Genomic DNA, 22,026 nt, shown 5'->3' on the forward strand with positions numbered 1-22,026 from the left:
GTTCTTTGGATGCAACTCAGCATTCTTTGTCCTCCAAACACGACGAGTTGAGTTTTTACCAAAAAGTTATATTTTGGTTTCATCTGACCATATGACATTCTCCCAATCCTCTTTTGGATCATCCAAATGCACTCTAGCAAACTTCAGACGGGCCTGGACATGTACTGGCTTAAAAAGGGGGACACGGGGGGGGCGCTGTTGGAAGCCAAGGATGTAGCACGCGTCTCCCTATCGCTCCTGAGTTAGTGACCAAATTTATATATTTAACTTTGCAAAACTGCATACATTTCTGTTTGCCCAGGCGTCTGAAGAGACCCATAAACAACTCAGTTCAAGTTTAACAAATTTAAATTCGTAATGACATCAACCCGACCAAAAACAGAGTCTGCAAGAGCAGGCCGCAACAAGCCTGCAACTTCTCCCGACTCACCCCCGCCACCGAACGCTACCAATGCCGGCCCCACGGAAACACTGACTGTGGAGATGCTACAATCCGTGATAGGCACCCTCAAAGCCGACATTTTCGGAAAAATTGACTGTCTCTCTACCAACCTCAGGTCAGAGATATCAACGATCAAAGACGAGCTTAAAAAATCTATCGAGAGTATACAGAATAAGCTCGACGCACATGGGGTGACTTTATCGGATTTGGAGCGAGGGGCTACAGACCACAGCACTCGCATTAGCGAGCTAGAGGCTAACGTCGGCTCATTGACAACTAGGGTGGCATTCCTCGATAATAGATGCGAAGATATGGAAAGTAGAATGCGGAGGAACAACATTCGTCTACTGGGAATACCGGAGGGAGTGGAGGGCCCAAGACCCACGGAGTACATGGCCCAGCTACTTCAGGAGCTGCTCGGGCTAGAGGAGAAGCCACTGCTAGACCGGGCTCACCGCACTCTGCGTAGCCGACCCAGGGATGGAGAACCCCCACGACCATTTGTCATCAGGGTGCATTTCTTTCACGTCCGCAACGACATACTGAGAAGATCGGGAGAAGCATCCCCTCTTCTACATAAGGGTAAAAGAGTCTCGATATTTGCGGACTACACAACAGCTGTGGCTAAGAGGCGGGCTAGCTTTGGAGCTGTGAAACGCCAACTACACACCTGCCCGGGCGTGAAGTTCGGCCTCATCTACCCTGCGGTTTTGAGACTGACTTTACCGGACGGCTCCATGCACAGATTCGAGGACCCGGCTATAGCGGCAGATTTCATCAACAAGAACGTGAAAGCGGCTGTTGTACCGCATGGTTTGTAACAAATGGTTGGCTAGCTGGTCTTCCTAGCAGGCTAGTTAGCAGGCCGAATGGGTGACTAACGAAGCCATCTCTGCTGGGTTCATCGACATATGAATGTCATTCTCTTCTTTATCTCTTTATTTCCAGCCCAGGTTTGCCGCCTCTAATGCCAATATCTGGGGGTCTGCATGGCTGTTTCAGTCTGATCATTTATCATCTGCGTCGAGGTTAAACCTCTCTTAATCGAGGATAGTTTTCCTTAGACTCTATTGGGGACCATTCTATTCATGTTTGGCTTACTCTAGTTAAATGGTCACTAATCTTAGGTAGCACAGAGTAAGAGTTACCATGCTTAGCTCTAAACTTTCTTCGTATTTAGGGTTTTGCTTGCATCTCATTTGGGGAGATGCTTCGGCAAGGGCGGGTGTGAGGGAAGGGTTTGTTCACTCTCTATTTGTATATAGTTTGTATATGTTTTTTGTGCCTCTTCGTTTGTCTTTGTTTTTTACATTTGCGTTTTTAGGTTCAACTAAGATCTTCAGTTTACATTGTACCTTGTCCTTTACACATCCTCTCTCTCTCTTAAGATATGACTCAGCCTAGTGTAGCCCATACTGCTGGAGGGAATGGCTTTAATTTTCTTACTTGGAACTGCAGGGGCATAAATAACCCAGTTAAACGTAGTAAGGTGCTACACCATCTTCATCATTTGAAAGCTCACATCATCTTTCTCCAAGAAACTCATCTGAAGGTATCACAACACTCAAGTCTTAGGTGCAGATGGGTGGGTCAGGTGTTCCATTCCTCATTTCAGAGTAAGGCGAGAGGGGTGGCTATTTTACTTCACAGATCGGTACCTTTTACATGTTCTAAGGTGATCGCAGATCCCCATGGTAGATATATAATTGTCAGTGGTAGGCTGCTCAATACAAAGGTTCTTCTTGTTAATATCTATGCTCCTAATTGGGACAATGGTGATTTTTTCAAATCGGTTTTCTCTACACTCCCAGATATGTCCACCCATATGTTGATTTTAGGAGGTGACTTTAACTGTTGGTTAGACCCACAATTGGATCGATCCTCCACTAAACCTACCACCCTATCAACCTCAGCTAGAGTTGTTCGAACCTTTATGTCTGAATTCGCAGTCTCAGATCCTTGGAGAATGGTTAAACCAGCTGGGAAAGCATACTCTTTTTTCTCATCGGTTCACCACACTTTTACGCGCATAGACTACTTCCTTGTTGATGACCGGCTCCTCCACTCCATAACTTCATGTTCATATAACCCAATTGTTGTATCTGACCACGCCCCTGTTACTATGGAAGTAGCTTTTCAAAATGTTGACAATCAGCGACCGCCTTGGCGACTAAAAACTCAACTGCTCAGTAATGAACACTTTGTCAATTTTGTTTTGAGTCAAATCGACTTTTTCATGATTACAAATAGAACCCCAAACATCTCTGCGTCTACTCTCTGGGAAACTTTGAAAGCTTATATCAGAGGTGAAATTATCTCCTACACCGCACATGAGAACAAATTGAAAAGGAATAGGTTATCTATGCTAACACGCTGTATTGCCCAATTAGATGACATTTATGCCGTTTCACCATCCCCGGATATTTATAAGGAACGTTTAACTCTGCAAGCAGAATTTGACACACTATTAACAGACCAGGTTACTGAAATGCTTGTCAAGTCTAGGAGCACTTACTATGAACAAGGAGAGAAAGCCAGTAAATTATTAGCTCACAAGTTACGTCAACAATCATCATCATCTCAGATTACAAAAATTCGTACATCATCTGGGATATCATTAGATCCTGGGGGGATCAATGAGGAGTTCAAGAGATTTTACCAGTCTCTATATACCTCTGAAAGTAAAGCGGATACACTGGAATTGGATAATTTCTTCCACTCACTATCTGTGCCTTCGGTCGGCCGGGACTTGGTAAAAAAATTAGAGCAGCCGATCACTGTTGAAGAACTGTCTAACGCTGTCAAATCCCTTCAATCTGGGAGAAGCCCAGGACCTGATGGCTACCCGACAGAGTTTTATAAAAAGTGTATCACCAAAATAGCCCCTATTCTAATTGAAATGTACAATGATGCATTTGTAAATGGTGCTCTCCCACATACTCTCACTCAAGCAACCATTTGTGTTATTCTTAAAAAAAACAAAGACCCTCTTGACTGTGCATCATACCGTCCAATTAGCCTGCTAAATGTGGACTATAAAATTCTAGCCAAAATTCTGGCAACGCGGCTAGAAACAGTCCTCCCATCAATTATCTCTCCGGATCAAACAGGATTTATAAAAAATAGACACTCATTCTTCAATCTCCGAAGATTATTTAATATTATATACAATCCTTCTGTCGACAATACCTCTGAAGCCATTATATCCCTGGACGCGGAGAAAGCGTTTGATCGGGTGGAATGGAAATACCTTTTTTACACTCTAAATAAATTTGGCTTTGGCTCCAAATTCATGACCTGGATAAAACTTCTGTACTCATCCCCCCAAGCCTCTGTCAGGACTAATAACACTCAATCAGATCGCTTCCCTTTGCAAAGATCGACACGTCAGGGTTGCCCTTTAAGTCCCTTACTGTTTGCCCTCGCCATAGAGCCACTTGCAATAGCACTTCGCTCCAACCCCCTCATCAAAGGCATAGTCAGATACGGGCACGAACACAAACTGTCTTTATATGCAGATGATTTATTAATATACACATCCAATCTTTCTGTCTCTGTCCCTGCTGCCCTTGCCACTTTCGCATCCTTCGGTCACATATCAGGGTATAAACTAAATCTCAGTAAAAGTGAATTGATGCCACTTAACATGGCTGCAAAAAAATCCCCTTTACATAACTTGCCATTTAAAATAGCTCACAGTAGTTTTATTTATCTCGGGGTACATGTCACAATTAGGTTTGAAAACCTTTTTCAAGCCAACTTTGCTCCTCTCTTAACCCGTACTAAGGACGATTTGGAACGGTGGTCTTTGCTACACCTCTCCTTAGTTGCTAGAATTAACTCTATTAAAATGAATACTCTCCCTAAATTCTTATACCTCTATCAGTGCCTTCCAATATTTCTACCCAATACATTTTTCAAAAAGATCGACGGCCTAATTCTACCCTTTATATGGGACAAAAAGCCTCCTAGGATGCGAAAACAGCTCTTGCAGAGGCCCAAACCAGATGGCGGTCTAGCTCTACCAGATTTCAGATTCTATTATTGGGCCGCTAACCTTAGGATCATTCAGTACTGGTTGCAGAGCAGAGTAATATTCCCACCCCCAACTTGGCTGGAGATGGAGGCTGCCTCGTCTACACCGGCATCACTGTCTTCCCTCGCTCACTCCTCTATTACAGGCCCTTACTCCTCCTTCACCAATAATACATGTGTCAAAACAACATTGAAGATCTGGAATCAATTTAGGCGCCACTTTGGGTTTCAAACAACCTCTTCCTTGGCTCCGGTAGCCTCAAACCCAGCTTTTCCCCCATCTATGATTGATGGTGCTTTCTCAACATGGTCTAATCTCGGTATTAAAAGATTCAGAGATCTGTATACTAACAATACATTTAGTACGTTTCAACAACTATCAGCTAAATTTGGTCTCCCCAGACATCATTTTTTTAGGTTCTTACAAGTCCGGAGTTACATCCGCAGCATAGATCCAGGATTCCCCAACCTTTCTAGTGGAACACAGTTCGACACATTTCTCACCCCACTTCCTAATCAGAAAGGCACATTGTCAATAATCTATAGTCAAATTTGCTCACTACAAGCCATCTCATTAAACAATATCAAATCCTCTTGGGAGGAGGAACTGGGTGAGGAAATATCTGATGAACTATGGGAAGGGGCACTCAAAAGGGTACATAGCTCTTCTATTTGCGCTCGACACGGCCTCATCCAATGCAAACTCATTCATAGGGCCCACTGGACCAAAGCAAGACTATCAAAAATTTACAAGGATGTGAACCCTAATTGTGTTCGATGTAACCAGTCCCCTGCTAATCATGTGCACATGTTTTGGTGCTGCCCATCTCTTGTTGGTTTCTGGAAAGACATCTTTAACACACTCTCAGAATTAAGCGGCACACAGATCGAGCCAGACCCTCTCATTGCATTATTTGGAGTTTCCTTACCCACAATACAATTGACCAAAATGAATAAGGATGTAATTGCCTTTGTCACGTTGTTAGCGAGACGATTAATTTTACTTAGATGGAAATCCTCTGCAGCCCCTTCTCATGCTCTTTGGATTAAATCTATTTTGAATTGCATAAAGTTGGAGAAAATAAAACAGACACTCAATGGGTCTGTAGACAAATTTTATGCAAAGTGGGCTCCCTTCTTTTCTTATGTTAAAAGAATACATTTCCCTGCAGTTCCAGAGTGATGTATATTTATATATTGGTGATGTAAGAAACCTGGTATGTGCATATACGACATCTCGGATGTTAAGGACGGTAATAACTGTGCTAGCTGACCTATAACAACTGGATCAAAACAGATATTCTTCCTTTTTTTTTTTTTTTTTTTTTGTGTTTTATCTTATTTATGTACTTAATGTCTATTTTTTCTTTCATGTCTGTCTCTCCATGTTTTGCTGTATCGTTGTCTTCAAATTGTTGTTCCATATTCATACCAAATAACTTTCAAGTGCAATTATTTACTAAATGCTGGTACTGAAAATTCAATAAACAAAGTATATAAAAAAAAAAAAAAAAGGGGGACACGTCTGGCACTGCAGGATTTGAGTCCCTGGCGGCGTAGTGTGTTACTGATGGTAGGCTTTGTTACTTTGGTCCCAGCTCTCTGCAGGTTATTCACTAGGTCCCCCCGTGTGGTTCTGGGATTTTTGCTCACCGTTCTTGTGATCATTTTGACCCCACGAGGTGAGATCTTGCGTGGAGCCCCAGATCGAGGGAGATTATCAGTGGTCTTGTATGTCTTCCATTTCCTAATAATTGCTCCCACAGTTGATTTCTTCAAACCAAGCTGCTTACCTATTGCAGATTCAGTCTTCCCAGCCTGGTGCAGGTCTACAATTTTGTTTCTGGGGTCCTTTGACAGCTCTTTGGTCTTGGCCATAGTGGAGTTTGGAGTGTGACTGTTTGAGGTTGTGGACAGGTGTCTTTTATACTGATAACAAGTTCAAACAGGTGCCATTAATACAGGTAACGAGTGGAGGACAGAGGAGCATCTTAAAGAAGAAGTTACAGGTCTGTGAGAGCCAGAAATCTTGCTTGTTTGTAGGTGACCAAATACTTATTTTCCACCATAATTTCCAAATAAATTCATTAAAAATCCTACAATGTGATTTTCTGGAGAAAAAAATTCTCAATTTGTCTGTCATAGTTGACGTGTACCTATGATGAAAATTACAGGCCTCTCTCATCTTTTTAAGTGGGAGAACTTGCACAATTGGTGGCTGACTAAATCATTTTTTCCCCACTGTATATCTATGTGGGGAAAACGTATGTTTGTACATGATTCCACGTCAGAAGTACTTGTTTATGAAAGTTGGCCAGTTTAATAGGGATTTTACCCACATCAAAGTTATACTTGATTAAGAACTCTAGACCACCAACCTTTTGGAATATTAAATTAGGGAGTCTATTCCAAATGAAATCCTTATTTCTTAGATCATTTTGTATCAATTTGATCTTAAATATTATATTAGAGGTTTTAAACTCCAAAGCATTCAACCCTCCCTCACCTTGGGTATTACATATTCTTAAATAATTAGGTTTATTCGTCCATATTAAGTTAAATTATTTAGTATCAACCGTCTTAGTTACTGACAGAGGAACATCCAAGGCAAGGGAGGTATAAACTAATCTGGACAATCCTTCAGATTTTGATAAAAGTACACATCCAGATAAAGAAAGATATCTTAATAACCAGGACTTATATATATATATATATATATATTTACATACACTGCTCAAAAAAATAAAGGGAACACTTAAACAACACAATGTAACTCCAAGTCAATCACACTTCTGTGAAATCAAACTGTCCACTTAGAAAGCAACACTGATTGACAATAAATTTCACATGCTGTTGATCAAATGGAATAGACAACAGGTGGAAATTATAGGCAATTAGCAAGACACCCCCAATAAAGGACTGGTTTTGCAGTTGGTGACCACAGACCACTTCTCAGTTCCTATGGTTCCTGGCTGATGTTTTGGTCACTTTTGAATGCTGGCGGTGCTTTCACTCTAGTGGTAGCATGAGACGGAGTCTACAACCCACACAAGGGGCTCAGATAGTGCAGCTCATCCAGGATGGCACATCAATGCGAGCTGTGGCAAGAAGGTTTGCTGTGTCTGTCAGCGTAGTGTCCAGAGCATGGAGGCGCTACCAGGAGACAGGCCAGTACATCAGGAGACATGGAGGAGGCCGTAGGAGGGCAACAACCCAGCAGCAGGACTGCTACCTCCGCCTTTGTGCAAGGAGGAGCAGGAGGAGCACTGCCAGAGCCCTGCAAAATGACCTCCAGCAGGCCACAAATGTGCATGTGTCTGCTCAAACGGTCAGAAACAGACTCCATGAGGGTGGTATGAGGGCCCGACGTCCACAGGTGGGGGTTGTGCTTACAGCCCAACACCGTGCAGGACGTTTGGCATTTGCCAGAGAACACCAAGATTGGCAAATTCGCCACTGGCGCCCTGTGCTCTTCACAGATGAAAGCAGGTTCACACTGAGCACATGTGACAGACGTGACAGAGTCTGGAGACGCCGTGGAGAACGTTCTGCTGCCTGCAACATCCTCCAGCATGACCGGTTTGGCGGTGGGTCAGTCATGGTGTGGGGTGGCATTTCTTTGGGGGGCCGCACAGCCCTCCATGTGCTCGCCAGAGGTAGCCTGACTGCCATTAGGTACCGAGATGAGATCCTCAGACCCTTTGTGAGACCATATGCTGGTGCGGTTGGTCCTGGGTTTCTCCTAATGCAAGACAATGCTAGACCTCATGTGGCTGGAGTGTGTCAGCAGTTCCTGCAAGAGGAAGGCATTGATGCTATGGATTGGCCCGCCCGTTCCCCAGACCTGAATCCAATTGAGCACATCTGGGACATCATGTCTCGCTCCATCCACCAACGCCACGTTGCACCACAGACTGTCCAGGAGTTGGCGGATGCTTTAGTCCAGGTCTGGGAGGAGATCCCTCAGGAGACCATCTGCCACCTCATCAGGAGCATGCCCAGGCGTTGTAGGGAGGTCATACAGGCACATGGATGCCACACACACTACTGAGCCTCATTTTGACTTGTTTTAAGGACATTACATCAAAGTTGGATCAGCCTGTAGTGTGGTTTTCCACTTTAATTTTGAGGGTGACTCCAAATCCAGACCTCCATGGGTTGATAAATTTGATTTCCATTGATAATTTTTGTGTGATTTTGTTGTATTTAATAAGATAATTTCATTCATTCAGATCTAGGATGTGTTATTTTAGTGTTCCCTTTATTTTTTTGAGCAGTGTATATACAGCTGTGGAAAAAATTAAGAGACCACTGCAAATTATTCTTAAATCAGCATCTCTACATGTATGACAGCCATTCCATTCCAGTGTCTGTTGAATTCCAACACAGGCACACCTCATTCTACTGAATTAAGTACTGATTAGGTGATCACCTGAACCAAATCTTATTTAATGAGGAAAAGTATAAAAACCACTGCAGTGGTCATCACTATCCTCTTGCAATAGGACCAGCTGGATGGTAAAAACAGTGCTAATAGTACCTAAAAAGTAATATTAATCAAAAAATAACTATTGACCATGCCAAAAGAGTTGAAAGGGAAGGTTTTGAGTGAGGAAAATAATGGTTCAATTCTGGCTTTACTGGCAGAGGGATACAGTGAGCGTCAGGTTTCTTCCATCCTTAACATTTCAAAGACGGCGGTTCATAAGAACAAGGTCAAGCAGCAGACATTGGGGACAACAAACCTACAGACCGGCAGAGGGCGAAATCGACTCTCTACTGACCGGGATAACCGCCAACTCATTCGAATGTCACTCAACAACCGTAGGATGACATCAAGTGACCTACAAAAAGACTGGCAAACGGCAGCTGGGGTGAAGTGCACGGCGAGGACGGTCCGAAACAGGCTCCTAGGGGCAGGGCTGAAGTCGTGCAAAGCTAGAAAAAAGCCCTTCATCACTGAGAAGCAAAGAAGAGCCAGGCTGAGGTTTGCAAAAGACCATAAGGATTGGACCGTAGAGGACTAGAGTAAGGTAATCTTCTCTGATGAGTCCAATTTTCAGCTTTGGTCGTCTAATGGTTAGACGGAGACCTGGAGAGGCCTACAAGCCACAGCGTCTCGCACCCACTGTGAAATTTGGTGGAGGATCGTGATGATCTGGGGGTGCTTCAGCAAGGCTATAATCGGGCAGATTTGTCTTTGTGAAGGACGCATGAATCAAGCCACGTACAAGGTTTTCCTGGAAGAAAAGTTCCCCAACTCTGAGGATTGGTTTTTCCAGCAGGACAATGCGCCATGCCACACAGCCAGGTCAATCAAGGTGTGGATGGAGGACCACCAGATCAAGACCCTGTCATGGCCAGCTCAATCTCCAGACCTGAACCCCATTGAAAACTTGTGGAATGTGATCAAGAGGAAGATGGATGGTCACATCCATCAAACAAAGCCGAGCTGCTTGAATTTTTGCGCCAGGAGTGGCATAAAGTCACCCAACATCAATGTGAAAGACTGGTGGAGAGCATGCCAAGACGCATGGAAGCTGTGATTCACAATCATGGTTATTCCACCAAATATTGATTTCTGAACTCTTTCTAAGTTAAAACATTAGTATTGTGTTTTTTTAAAATGAACATGAACTTATTTTCTTTGCATTATTCGAGGTCTGACAACACTGCATCTTTTTTGTTATTTTGACCAGTTGTCATTTTCTGCAAATAAATGCACTAAATGACAATATTTTTATTTGGAATTTGGGAGAAATGATGTCAGTAGTTTATAGAATAAAGCAAAACATGTATTTTTACCTAAACACATACCTATAAATAGTAAAACCAGAGAAACTGATAATTTTGCAGTGGTCTCTTAATTTCTTCCAGAGCTGTATACAGTGTGGAGAACAAGTATTTGATACACTGCCGATTTTGCAGGTTTTCCTACTTACAAAGCATGTAGAGGTCTGTAATTTGTATCATAGGTAGCCTTCAACTGTGAGAGACGGAATCTAAAACAAAAATCCAGAAAATGACATTGTATGATTTGTATGTAATTAATTTGCATTTTATTGCATGACATAAGTATTTGATACATCAGAAAAGCAGAACTTAATATTTGGTACAGAAACCTTTGTTTGCAATTACAGAGATCATACGTTTCCTGTAGGTCTTGACCAGGTTTGCACACACTGCAGCAGGGATTTTGGCCCACTCCTCCATACAGACCTTCTCCAGATCCTTCAGGTTTCGGGGCTGTCGCTGGGCAATATGGACTTTCAGCTCCCTCCAAAGATTTTCTATTGGGTTCAGGTCTGGAGCCTGGCTAGGCCACTCCAGGACCTTGAGATGCTTCTTACGGAGCCACTCCTTAGTTGCCCTGGCTGTGTGTTTCGGGTCGTTGTCATGCTGGAAGACCCAGCCACGACCCATCTTCAATGCTCTTACTGAGGGAAGGAGGTTGTTGGCCAAGATCTCGTGATACATGGCCCCATCCATCCTCCCCTCATAACGGTGCAGTCGTCCTGTCCCCTTTGCAGAAAAGCATCCCCAAAGAATTATGTTTCCACCTCCATGCTTCACGGTTGGGATGGTGTTCTTGGGGTTGTACTCATCCTTCTTCTTCCTCCAAACACGGCGAGTGGAGTTTAGACCAAAAAGCTCTATTTTTGTCTCATCAGACCACATGACCTTCTCCCATTCCTCCTCTGGATCATCCAGATGGTCATTGGCAAACTTCAGACGGGCCTGGACATGCGCTGGCTTGAGCAGGGGGACCTTGCGTGCGCTGCAGGATTTTAATCCATGACGACGTAGTGTGTTACTAATGGTTTCCTTTGAGACTGTGGTCCCAGCTCTCTTCAGGTCATTGACCAGGTCCTGCCGTGTAGTTCTGGGCTGATCCCTCACCTTCCTCATGATCATTGATGCCCCACGAGGTGAGATCTTGCATGGATCCCCAGACCGAGGGTGATTGACTGTCATCTTGAACTTCTTCCATTTTCTAATAATTGCGCCAACAGTTGTTGCCTTCTCACCAAGCTGCTTGCCTATTGTCAATTTTATCCCTGATGTCCTTACACAGCTCTCTGGTCTTGGCCATTGTGGAGAGGTTGGCGTCTGTTTGATTGAGTGTGTGGACAGGTGTCTTTTATACAGGTAACGAGTTCAAACAGGTGCAGTTAATACAGGTAATGAGTGGAGAACAGGAGGGCTTCTTAAAGAAAAACTAACAGGTCTGTGAGAGCCGGAATTCTTACTGGTTGGTAGGTGATCAAATACTTATGTCATACAATAAAATGCAAATTACTTTTAGATTCCGTCTCTCACAGTTGAAGTGTACTACCTATGATAAAAATTACAGACCTCTACATGCTTTGTAAGTAGGAAAACCTGCAAAATCGGCAGTGTATCAAATACTTGTTCTCCCCACTGTATATATTTGCAAGATAAAAAAAATATATGGGGGATTGGAAGTGATGCAGACAATTACATTGATGGAAGTTACAATCTATCTGCAATATTAAAGCTGATCTACCCCCCCCCCCAAATTTTTTTTTTTTATAATAATAATAATAATAATAATAATACTTTTTTTTAAATAACCAGGACTTACAGTGCCTTCAGAAAGTATTCATACCGCTTTACTTACTCCACATTTTGTTGTGTTACAGCCTTAATTCAAAATTGATTAAATATATTTTTTCTCACCCATCTACACACAATACACCACAATGACAAAGTGAAAACATGTTTTTAGAAATGTTTGCTAAATATCTAATTTACATAAATATTCACACCCGAGTCAATGCATGTTAGAATCACCTTTGGCAGCGATTACAGCTGAGTCTTTCTGCGTAAGTCTCTAAGAGCTTTGCACACCTGGATTGTACAATATTTTCACATTATTCTTTTTTAAATTCTTCAAGATTTGTCAAGTTGGTTGTTGGTCATTGCTAGACAGCCATTTTCAAGGCTTGCCAAAGATTCTCAAGCCGATTTAAGACAAAACTGTAACTAGGCCACTCTGGAACATTCAATGTCGTCTCCAGTGGATATTTGGCCTTGTGTTTTAGGTTGTCTCCCAGTGTCTATTGGAAAGCAGACTGAACCAGGTTTTCCTCTAGGATTTTGCCTGTGCTGCTCTATTCCGTTTATTTTTATCCTAAAAAACTCCCTTACGATGACAAGCATACCCATAACATGATGCAGCCACCTCGAAAATATGAAGAGTGGTATTCAGTGATGTGTTGGATTTGCCTCAAACATAACGCTTTGTATTCAGGACATAAAGTTCATTTTCCCCCCACATCTTTTGCAGTTTTATTGCAAACAGGATGCATTTTTTTGAATAATTGTATTCTGTATAGGCATCCTTCTTTTCACTCTGTCATTTAGGTTTGAATTGTGGAGTAAATACAATGTTGTTGATCCATCCTCAGTTTTCTCCTATCACAGCCATTAAACTCTTTAACTGTTTTAAGGTCACCATTGGCCTCATGGTGAAATCCCTGAATGGTTTCCTTCCTCTTTGGGAACTGAGTTAGGAAGGACGCCTGTATCTTTGTAGTGTCTGGGTGTATTGATACATCATCCAAAGTGTAATGAATAACTTCACCATGCTCAAAGGGATATTCAATGTCTTTTTTTTTTTTTTTTTTACCCATCTACCAATAGGTGCCCTTCTTTGCGAGGCATTGGAAAACCTCCCTGGTCTTTGTGGTTGAATCTGTGTTTGAAATTCACTGCTCGACTGAGGGACCTTACAGATAATTGTATGTGTGGGGTACAGAGATGAGGTAGTCATTCAAAAATCATGTTAAACACTATTATTGCACACAGAGTGAGTCCATGCAACTTATTATGTGACTAGTTAACCAGATTTCTACTCCTGAACTTATTTATGCTTGCCATAAGAAAAGGGTTGAATACTTATTGACTCAATACATTTCAGCTTTTCATTTTTAATTAATTTGTAAACATTTCTAAAAACATAATTCAACATTAGACATTATGGGGTATTGTGTCAATTTTAAATTCAGGCTGTAACACAACAAAATGTGGAAAAAGTCCAAAGGGTTGTGAATAATTTCTGAAGGCAATTTTCTCTACAATAGGAGAGAATTGTAAGTTGTCCCTTTCTTTTTTTGCACTTTTACCCCTTTTTCTCCCCAATTGGTAGTTACAGTCTTGTCCCATCGCTGCAACTCCCGTACAGACTCAGTCGAGAGCCATGCGTCCTCCAAAACACAACCCTGCCAAGCTTCTTGACACACTGCTCACTTAACCCGGAAGCCAGCTGGAAACCGAAGTCAGCGTGCAGGCGCTCGACCCGCCACAAGGGGTCGCTAGAGTGCAATGGGACAAGGACATTCCAGCCGGCCAAACCCTCCCCCAACCTGGACCAATTGTGTACCGCCTCATGGGTCTCCCGGTCACAGCCTGGGATCCAACCCGGGTCTATATTGACACCTCAAGCACTGCGATGCAGTGCCTTAAACCGCTGCGCCACTCAGGAGGCTCTCCCTTCCTTTTTGATACCAAGATATGTGATCACATCCTTTACAGGGATATTATATATTGAGTGTAAGTCACATCATTTAGCAGACACACTTATTCAGAGCAACTTACAGGAGCAATTCAGGTTTGCTCACGTGTACATCGACAGATTTTTCACCAAGTCGGCTTCGAAACAGCAACCTTTCTGTTATCGGCTCAATGCTCTTAACCACTAGGCTACCTGCCGCCAATACTTCACAATGCAAATAACTCACATTTCCTCATATTCAGAGGTAAACCAGACATGTAATAGACAATCTTTGGCGGGATCTCGCATTTTGAGACACACGGTTCGAAAAAGCACGTGATCAAATGAAGCTTCGGACGTCATTGGTCACATGGTAATGTCACTTAGGAACTACAATGTATACCATGTATGCTTTGAAACAAGCAACCTATTATTATTTATAAAAAATATATATATAAAAAAATTACAAAAGGCATGATTATTTTAAATGTTTTTTAAATGATTATTAATATTATTTTATAATTTAAAAAAAATAATTAAATGCATGATTTAGAATGTTAAATACAACACTGAACAGCCTATGCTTATCAAAACGTATCATTTAAAAGTTAGAAATACAATGTAGCCAGTGTTTCAAAGAAAACAATTCACCCCCCTCCCAAAAAAAATCTATAAAGGGATTTGATCCTGTGCCTCCACAAGATGAAAAACTAAATCACTGCTGCTCTCCAGGCTAAGCCACCTGTCAGATATTAATGTGACACCCCAAAGGTTACGTGCAGTATAGATGCGGTAAAGAGGTCAGTGAGTCGACGTGGAGTGGTGGGGATAGCTAGAGGAGAGGATCATGGCGGCAGTCAAGAAACTCAAACGAAAAGTAGTAGTGGAAAAGGATGGAGTCACGTGGAGTCGGACAGTGAAAGTGATCGGGATTCTAATGAAAGTATATTTTCATGCATGGGGTCGATGAGGAGATGGAAGGAAGTAGGTTACGAGTTTGACTCCGATGAGGCTAGCAACAACGAGGGAGACGATGCGTCGAGGAAGATTGCCGCCAAGTACAAACAGAATGAGCTGTACTCCAGTAGCTCTGGAGGTGAATTAGAAGAGAATGAGGATGAAGTACCTGAGGTGGCAGGTGTATTGAAGATCTCGACGCTCGAGCCTCGCACCGATGGTCATGATAAAGACAAAGCTGATCCAGGTTTGGTGAAAAAAAAAGGAGTTGGGTACTGTTGAATCGGTGAAGGTAACCCGAAGTGGACTTGTGATGATGTTTTGTATTTCTTCCGCCCAGCGGCGCTCCACACCACGTGAAGGAGGACAATACCTTTTACTTGTTTTGCTTTCAGCAACAGGGCGCTATTGAAAGGAGTGGTTACTATGGTAGTGGTAAGGGTGGAGGTGGATCAACTGAAGTAGGGGTGTCCATGTTGCTGGGGATCAGAAGTATCCGATGCGAGAGAGGCAAGTTGAGGTTGCCAGGGTCAGAGTTGTACAGAAGGTGTCTTATGTCGAGGCAGTGAAGACAAGAGTGATAGGCCTACGAATGCAATGTGCTTCAGTAAGGTTGGCTTTTTAGTGTTCCTTGCCATGGTTATTAACTGTACCGCAGAAATGGAACGTAAATCATAGAAAATAGGTATTGTGGTGGCAGCTGCAGAGAAGTACTTTAGTTTACAAGATTTTATTGCAGAAGAGTTACAGGGTCTGTGGAATGGTAGTGTCCCGGGCTCCCAGGCCTTCACCCTGGTGTAGGATCAGATAGGGTGAAAATAGTGGAATGGGGTGGTGGGTTTTTAATGAGTTTGCAGGGTAATTTTTTTCCTTTTCCCCTTTTTTGTATCACAAAGTCTAATGTGGTCCTCTGTAGCTCAATTGGTAGAGCATGGCGCTTGTAACGCCAGGGTAGTGGGTTCGATCCCCGGGACCACCATACGTAAAAATTTATGCACACATGACTGTAAGTCGCTTTGGATAAAAGCGTCTGCTAAATGGCATATTATTAATGGATTTATACTCCGGTCCAGTTGGGGTTGGTAGTGCACCAACAGTATTGGATGCCAACCGCAGTTAAACCCCACCGAAGAAGAAGAAGAAATAGGTCAATGAAATGCAGACTGTGGGGAATTGAAGAAGGATGCTGTATTGGCACACATTCAACAAATCTAATCTAATAAAGTGGATATTTATCAAATCCGTCATGATTGTATTGTAACAGTCCCACAATGTGGTTACTAGAGTACGATTTGGATATATTTGGCTGTTTTCACTGCATAACATTTAGAAATTGTTCCTTTTCAGGTTTAGAAGAAGTGACTGCTAAATGCTAACTCCCATTCGTTTTAGCTGGTAGTATAGCAAGCATAAAGAAATCGGTGGTGGTAGTCAAAGTATTTTTTAACTGCAATACATCCGATCTTGACCTCAACATAGTGTGAAATACACATAAACAATAGCCTTAATGTAGGCTAATTTTGCTGGGGTGCAATGAGGAGATTCGGGATCTTTACACAGGTTGATCTTTCCCCCATGGCATCTTTCCCCCCAAGTGATTCCATGGCATTTCCATTGTTTGGGTCGAGTTCCATTGACCTCTTTACTATAGACCCAGTCGATATTAAATAGAAAGTTATGGCCCTGTCCGCCTTAGGGGAAAACAAACCATGGTCACCTTGGTTACCCCATTGGCTCACAGCAAAACTTGTTCATCTGCTTGTTTAAGTCAATTACAAAACTACATTTAAGAAAAGTACAACATGTCTAAAGATAACTTTTTCAGCATTCTCACTACTTAGAAAAACTTAATATTGTAAAGCTTCCCTCACGCACCTTTTCATGACGATGATAGCAGCCACGTGAGTGAGTGCTAATAATAATAATAATTAGGTAGCCGCTTACATGTACAAGTGCATGTGTGAATTGAAAATGTTTTTTTTGCACATCCCACTCCCCCTGAGACACACTCAGAGAGTGGGGTCAGAAATTATTGACAGCAACCCTGGAGCAATTAGGGTGAAGTGCCTTGCTCAAGGGCACATCAACAGATGTTTCACCTAGTCAGCTTGGGGATTTAAACCAGAAACCTTTCAGTTACTGGCCCAACGCTCCTAACCGCCAGGCAACCTGGCGCAACATTAAGCTAGCCAAGACCAACAAACGGACTATACAGATGCAAGTAGTGAGTGGAGTTACAAACAGACTTTACTAAAGGAGTTAACCCCTTTAGCTAACCCTTCCCCTAACCCTAACCCTTTAACCTAACTCCTAAACTTAACCCTAACCTTAACCCTAACCCCTAGCCTAGCTAACGTTTGCCACCTAGCCACCTAGCTAGAATTCATAACATATCATACGTTTTACAAATTCGTAACATATTGGACATTTTGCAAATTCGTAACATGTTGGTCGTTTTGCAAATTCATAACATAATAATAATAATAATAATAATAATATGCCATTTAGCAGACGCTTTTATCCAAAGCGACTTACAGTCATGCGTGCATACATTTTTGTGTATGGGTGGTCCCGGGGATCGAACCCACTACCTTGGCGTTTCAAGCACCGTGCTCTACCAGCTGAGCTACAGAGGACCACATATAATATGAATTGTAATGCGTAACATATCATATGAAATAGGTGATGGACATCCACAAATTAATACATACCATACGAGGCATGGCGTGGCATGTCATGCTGAGTGGAGTGTCTCGGATTTGCGTGCAGATGCTCTGAGACCAGTTTGCCTCTTGTTCTCACTGTGTGAACACTTGAGGAAAGAAATTCACCACAACAATGTTCTTCTATTCTAATACAAAGAATATGTACCTCCCAAAGTAGAGTATTTTAAATTCTCGTACACTATATCAAAACCAATCACAAGTGTTGCTTTTATAAGAAAATCCTAGTTTATGAGGACATTGTTGGTTTCCTCGTCCGTCTCAAGCCGTATTCACTTCCCTGTGAACCCTTTGCACCCCCATTGTATTGCCCCAGCTACTGTATGTCAAGGTCCAACTGTGGTTTATGAGTCAGACATCTTTGAGGTTTTGCCAGAACCAGGTGATGGATACTTAATGGAAGAGAAAGGTCCTATTCTTTATATAACTAGTCAAGTCAGTTAAGAACAAATTATTATTTACAATGACGGCCTACCTTCTTAGTCAGTAGACTTGAATAATATGTCTATGTTGAACATAATGTCTATGTTGAATACTATGTCTGTGCTAGACCATCATCGATACAGTACAACAGTCACTTTGAGACGGGTGATTAGCCTCACAGCAAGAAACCACATTTCTATGATCTTATCGTATTTAACAAACATTGTTCAATAAATTAATCTATTACAAGAATATCAATGACACAGATGAAATAAATTAATAATACATATCACAATTGAAGTTGACCTGAACACTGTTGTTCATCAATTATAACTCTCTATTTATATGTGGTCCCTATTGACCCATCAATGTGTCAGGCTGATCATTAATGGGCCTTCAGTCTGGCATGTTGACCAGGTGTTTGGCTCCTCTACAGTGACTCTGTGACACGCTAACTAAGTAGTAATGGAAGGCAGCCTGGCTCTCTGAAACCCAGTGTATCTGAAGAGCTGTAGGCCCATGTGACGTCACACTCCATAGAATAGCTTTACTTTTAAAGGTTGGGATCTTCCACTATATGTCATGTTTAAAAGAATGGTCATTATTTAGATTTTCACTAACAGATGATATATACTGATTGCTATGTACTGTAAACCACTGACATACTCTGTTTACTCTCCCTCTCAATACTCCTCAAGAGTAACTCTAATAGCTATTTGTACATCCTTCCAATTCCTTGCTTTTAACTGGTTAGCAAAAATGTGAGCCAGGTAAAAATGGTACAAATGTGTGTGTTTGTTTGTGTGAGCACACATCCGTGTGTGTGGGTTGAGACAAAGCTTCCAGGTTATCGTTCTAAGGAAATAAAATATGGTAATTCTCTTTTACCATCTTACATTTTATTTAGTTAGTAATGGCATTGTGAAATGAGGCAGAGCCTCTCCCTAAGAACCTGTGGGACAATAGTTTGTGTTTGACCATCTCCATGACAAGTACTACAGAATGGCCATGAAATATGATTCCATTCCAGAACTCAAAATGTTTTTTCAGTATGTTTTTGAACAGACAATAAATGAAAAAGTAAGAATAGAAAAAGTATTAATTCTGCTGAAGTCCTAGAATACTCAATCAGGTGGTTATGGGCAAAGAAGTCAAGCAAACTGAAAAACCTCTACATTAATTGATTACACATCATGATCAGAGTCCCCAGTGCATCATCGTTACTGTGATGGAAATACAACATCAAGCACATCGTTGTCAGTGATGGATCAAAGTCCAATATCTTATTCTCACTTCATTCAAAATCTACTGCATTTCCTCAAGTAAGTAAAAAGACAACCACAGCTGAGTAGTAGAGATTACTATTTGAACAGGAATGTGGGTGTATTTAGTGGGGAATGTCCTATGATCATAAAAACAGTACAATGCAAAACATTATTTTTTGTTATAATGAGGTCTGAAATTGCTAGCGAAATGGGTTGGTCAATCATTCTATCCATTATTTTTACAATGCTATGCTAAACAAATCATTGGCGTGTAGCTACAGTACTTCTCCTTTGCTCTAGCCAACTAAAGCTAACACACAATCACATCAAGCAGCTGAAATGACAGCAAACTATGTGTACTTTCCTTTGTTTTACATTTGTTTGTTTCTACTGCCATTTCCTTGCATATATCCATTATAATGATCCTGATAAATGAATTTGTCTGGCTCAGAGAAACTGTCAGTCTCGTCACGTTCATATGCATGGCACGGTGGAGATCGCAAAAAAGCTTCCACAGGTTGGAGAGGCAGACAGCAAGGTTTAGACAAACCCTAACTGTTGCAAACCAAATGCTAGCCTAGTAGCATGGGGAAATATTGTCTAGATGCTTTTTAATAGGGGAGATTAAGTTAAGGCTATAATATAAATTGACTGGATGGGCTGTGGGACAATGGTCTGACTGATACCAAACTCGAAGTGCTCCTGACTTGAGAGTCTGGAAAGGCTGTTTTTATGTTATCAGCACGATGCATTAATAATGAAAGAGGGCTGTGATTTTACTGGTTGGTTCTCCTCCGTGTCTTTCTCACTCAAACACCTACAGGCACAGCCTCACAAAGCCCCTGAGCGCCGCCCCCTTCCATTACAACTGTTGGATTTTCAAATCCAAACAAGGAGAGGTCTCAACCCCCTGGGAAAAAATACTTTTGAGAGAACCAATCAATCCGTCCGCTCAATTTCTGAGCTAATATTGCATTAATAATCGGTCTCCTTTCCAGACCAGTGAGTCACAGCTCTTCCTTGCTGTGAGGTCACGTGAGTTGCGTCAGCCAGGCTAGTGGGACAGTGGATGCACATTGATAAATCTAATGGAACTGTTAACAGGCATTACCCGGTGAATGCAGGGATTGTCGTGCTATAACTCCCTTCTAACAACCAATCAGCATCCAGGATCCAAACAACCCGTTTTATAAATGTTTTTATATCGTTTACATTGTGACAGCATGGTATCCCAGGGATACAGGACATTCTGAAACAATACTCCTCAATGATTTTGACTATTTTCTACATTGTAGAATAATAGTGAAGACATCAAAACTATGAAATAACACAAATGGAATCATGTAGTAACCAAAAAGGTGTTAAACAAATCAAAATATATTTTATATTTGAGATTCTTCAAATTGCCACGCTTTGCCTTGATGACAGCTTTGCACACTCTTGGCATTCTCTAAACCAGCTTCATAAGGTAGTCACCTGGAATGCATTTCAATTAACAGTTAATTTATGGAATTTATTTCTTTCTTAATGCGTTTGAGCCAATCAGTTGTATTGTGACAAGGTAGGGGTGGTATACAGAAGATAGCCCTATTTGGTAAAAGACCAAGTCCATATTATGGCAAGAACAGATCAAATAAGCACAGAGAAACGACAGTCCATCATTACTTTAAGACATGAAGGTCAGTCAATATGGACAATTTCAAGAACTTTGAAAGTTTCTTTATGTGCAGTCGCAAAAACCATCAAGTGCTATGATGAAACTGGCTCTCATGAGGACCGCCACAGGAATGGAAGACCCAGAGTTACCGCTGCTGCAGAGGTTAAGTTCATTAGAGTTTCCAGCCTCAAAAATTGCAGCCCAAATAAATGCTACTAAAACCACTACTAAAGGACACCAATAAGAAGAAGAGACCTGCTTGGGCCAAGAAACACGAGCAATGGACATTAGACCGGTGGAAATTAGTCCTGTGGTCTGGAGTCCAAATTGGAGATTTTTGGTTCCAACCCGTCGTGTCTTTGTGAGACCCGGTGTGGGTGAACGGATGATCTCCACATGTGTATTGACCACCATAAAGCATGGAGGAGGAGGTGTTATGGTGTGGGGGTGCTTTGCTGGTGACACTGTCGGTGATATATTTAGAATTCAAGGCACACTTAACCAGCATGGCTCACACAGCATTCTACAGCAATACGCCATCCCATCTGGTTTGGGCTTAGTGGGACTATCATTTGTTTTTCAACAGGACAATGACCCAACACACCTCCAGGCTGTGTAAGGGCTATTTTACCATGAAGGAGAGTGATGGAGTGCTGCATCAGATGACCTGGCCTCCACAATCCCCTGACCTCAACCCAATTGAAATGGTTTGGGATGAGTCGGACCACAGAGTGAAGGAAAAGCAGCCAACAAGTGCTCAGCATATGTGGGAACTCCTTCAAGACTGTTGGAAAAGCATTCCAGGTGAAGCAGGTTGAGAGAATGCCAAAAGTGTGCAAAGCTGTCATCAAGGCTACTTTGAAGAATCTATAATCTGAAATATATTTTGATTTGTTTAACACTTTTTTGGTTACTACATGACTCCATATGTGTTATTTCATAGTTTTGATGTCTCCGCTATTATTATACAATGTAAAAAAATAAGAAAAATAAAGAAAAACATTTGA

This window comes from Coregonus lavaretus (assembly GCF_964263955.1).
Source record: "Coregonus lavaretus genome assembly, chromosome: 16".
Classification (NCBI taxonomy): Eukaryota; Metazoa; Chordata; class Actinopteri; order Salmoniformes; family Salmonidae; genus Coregonus; species Coregonus lavaretus.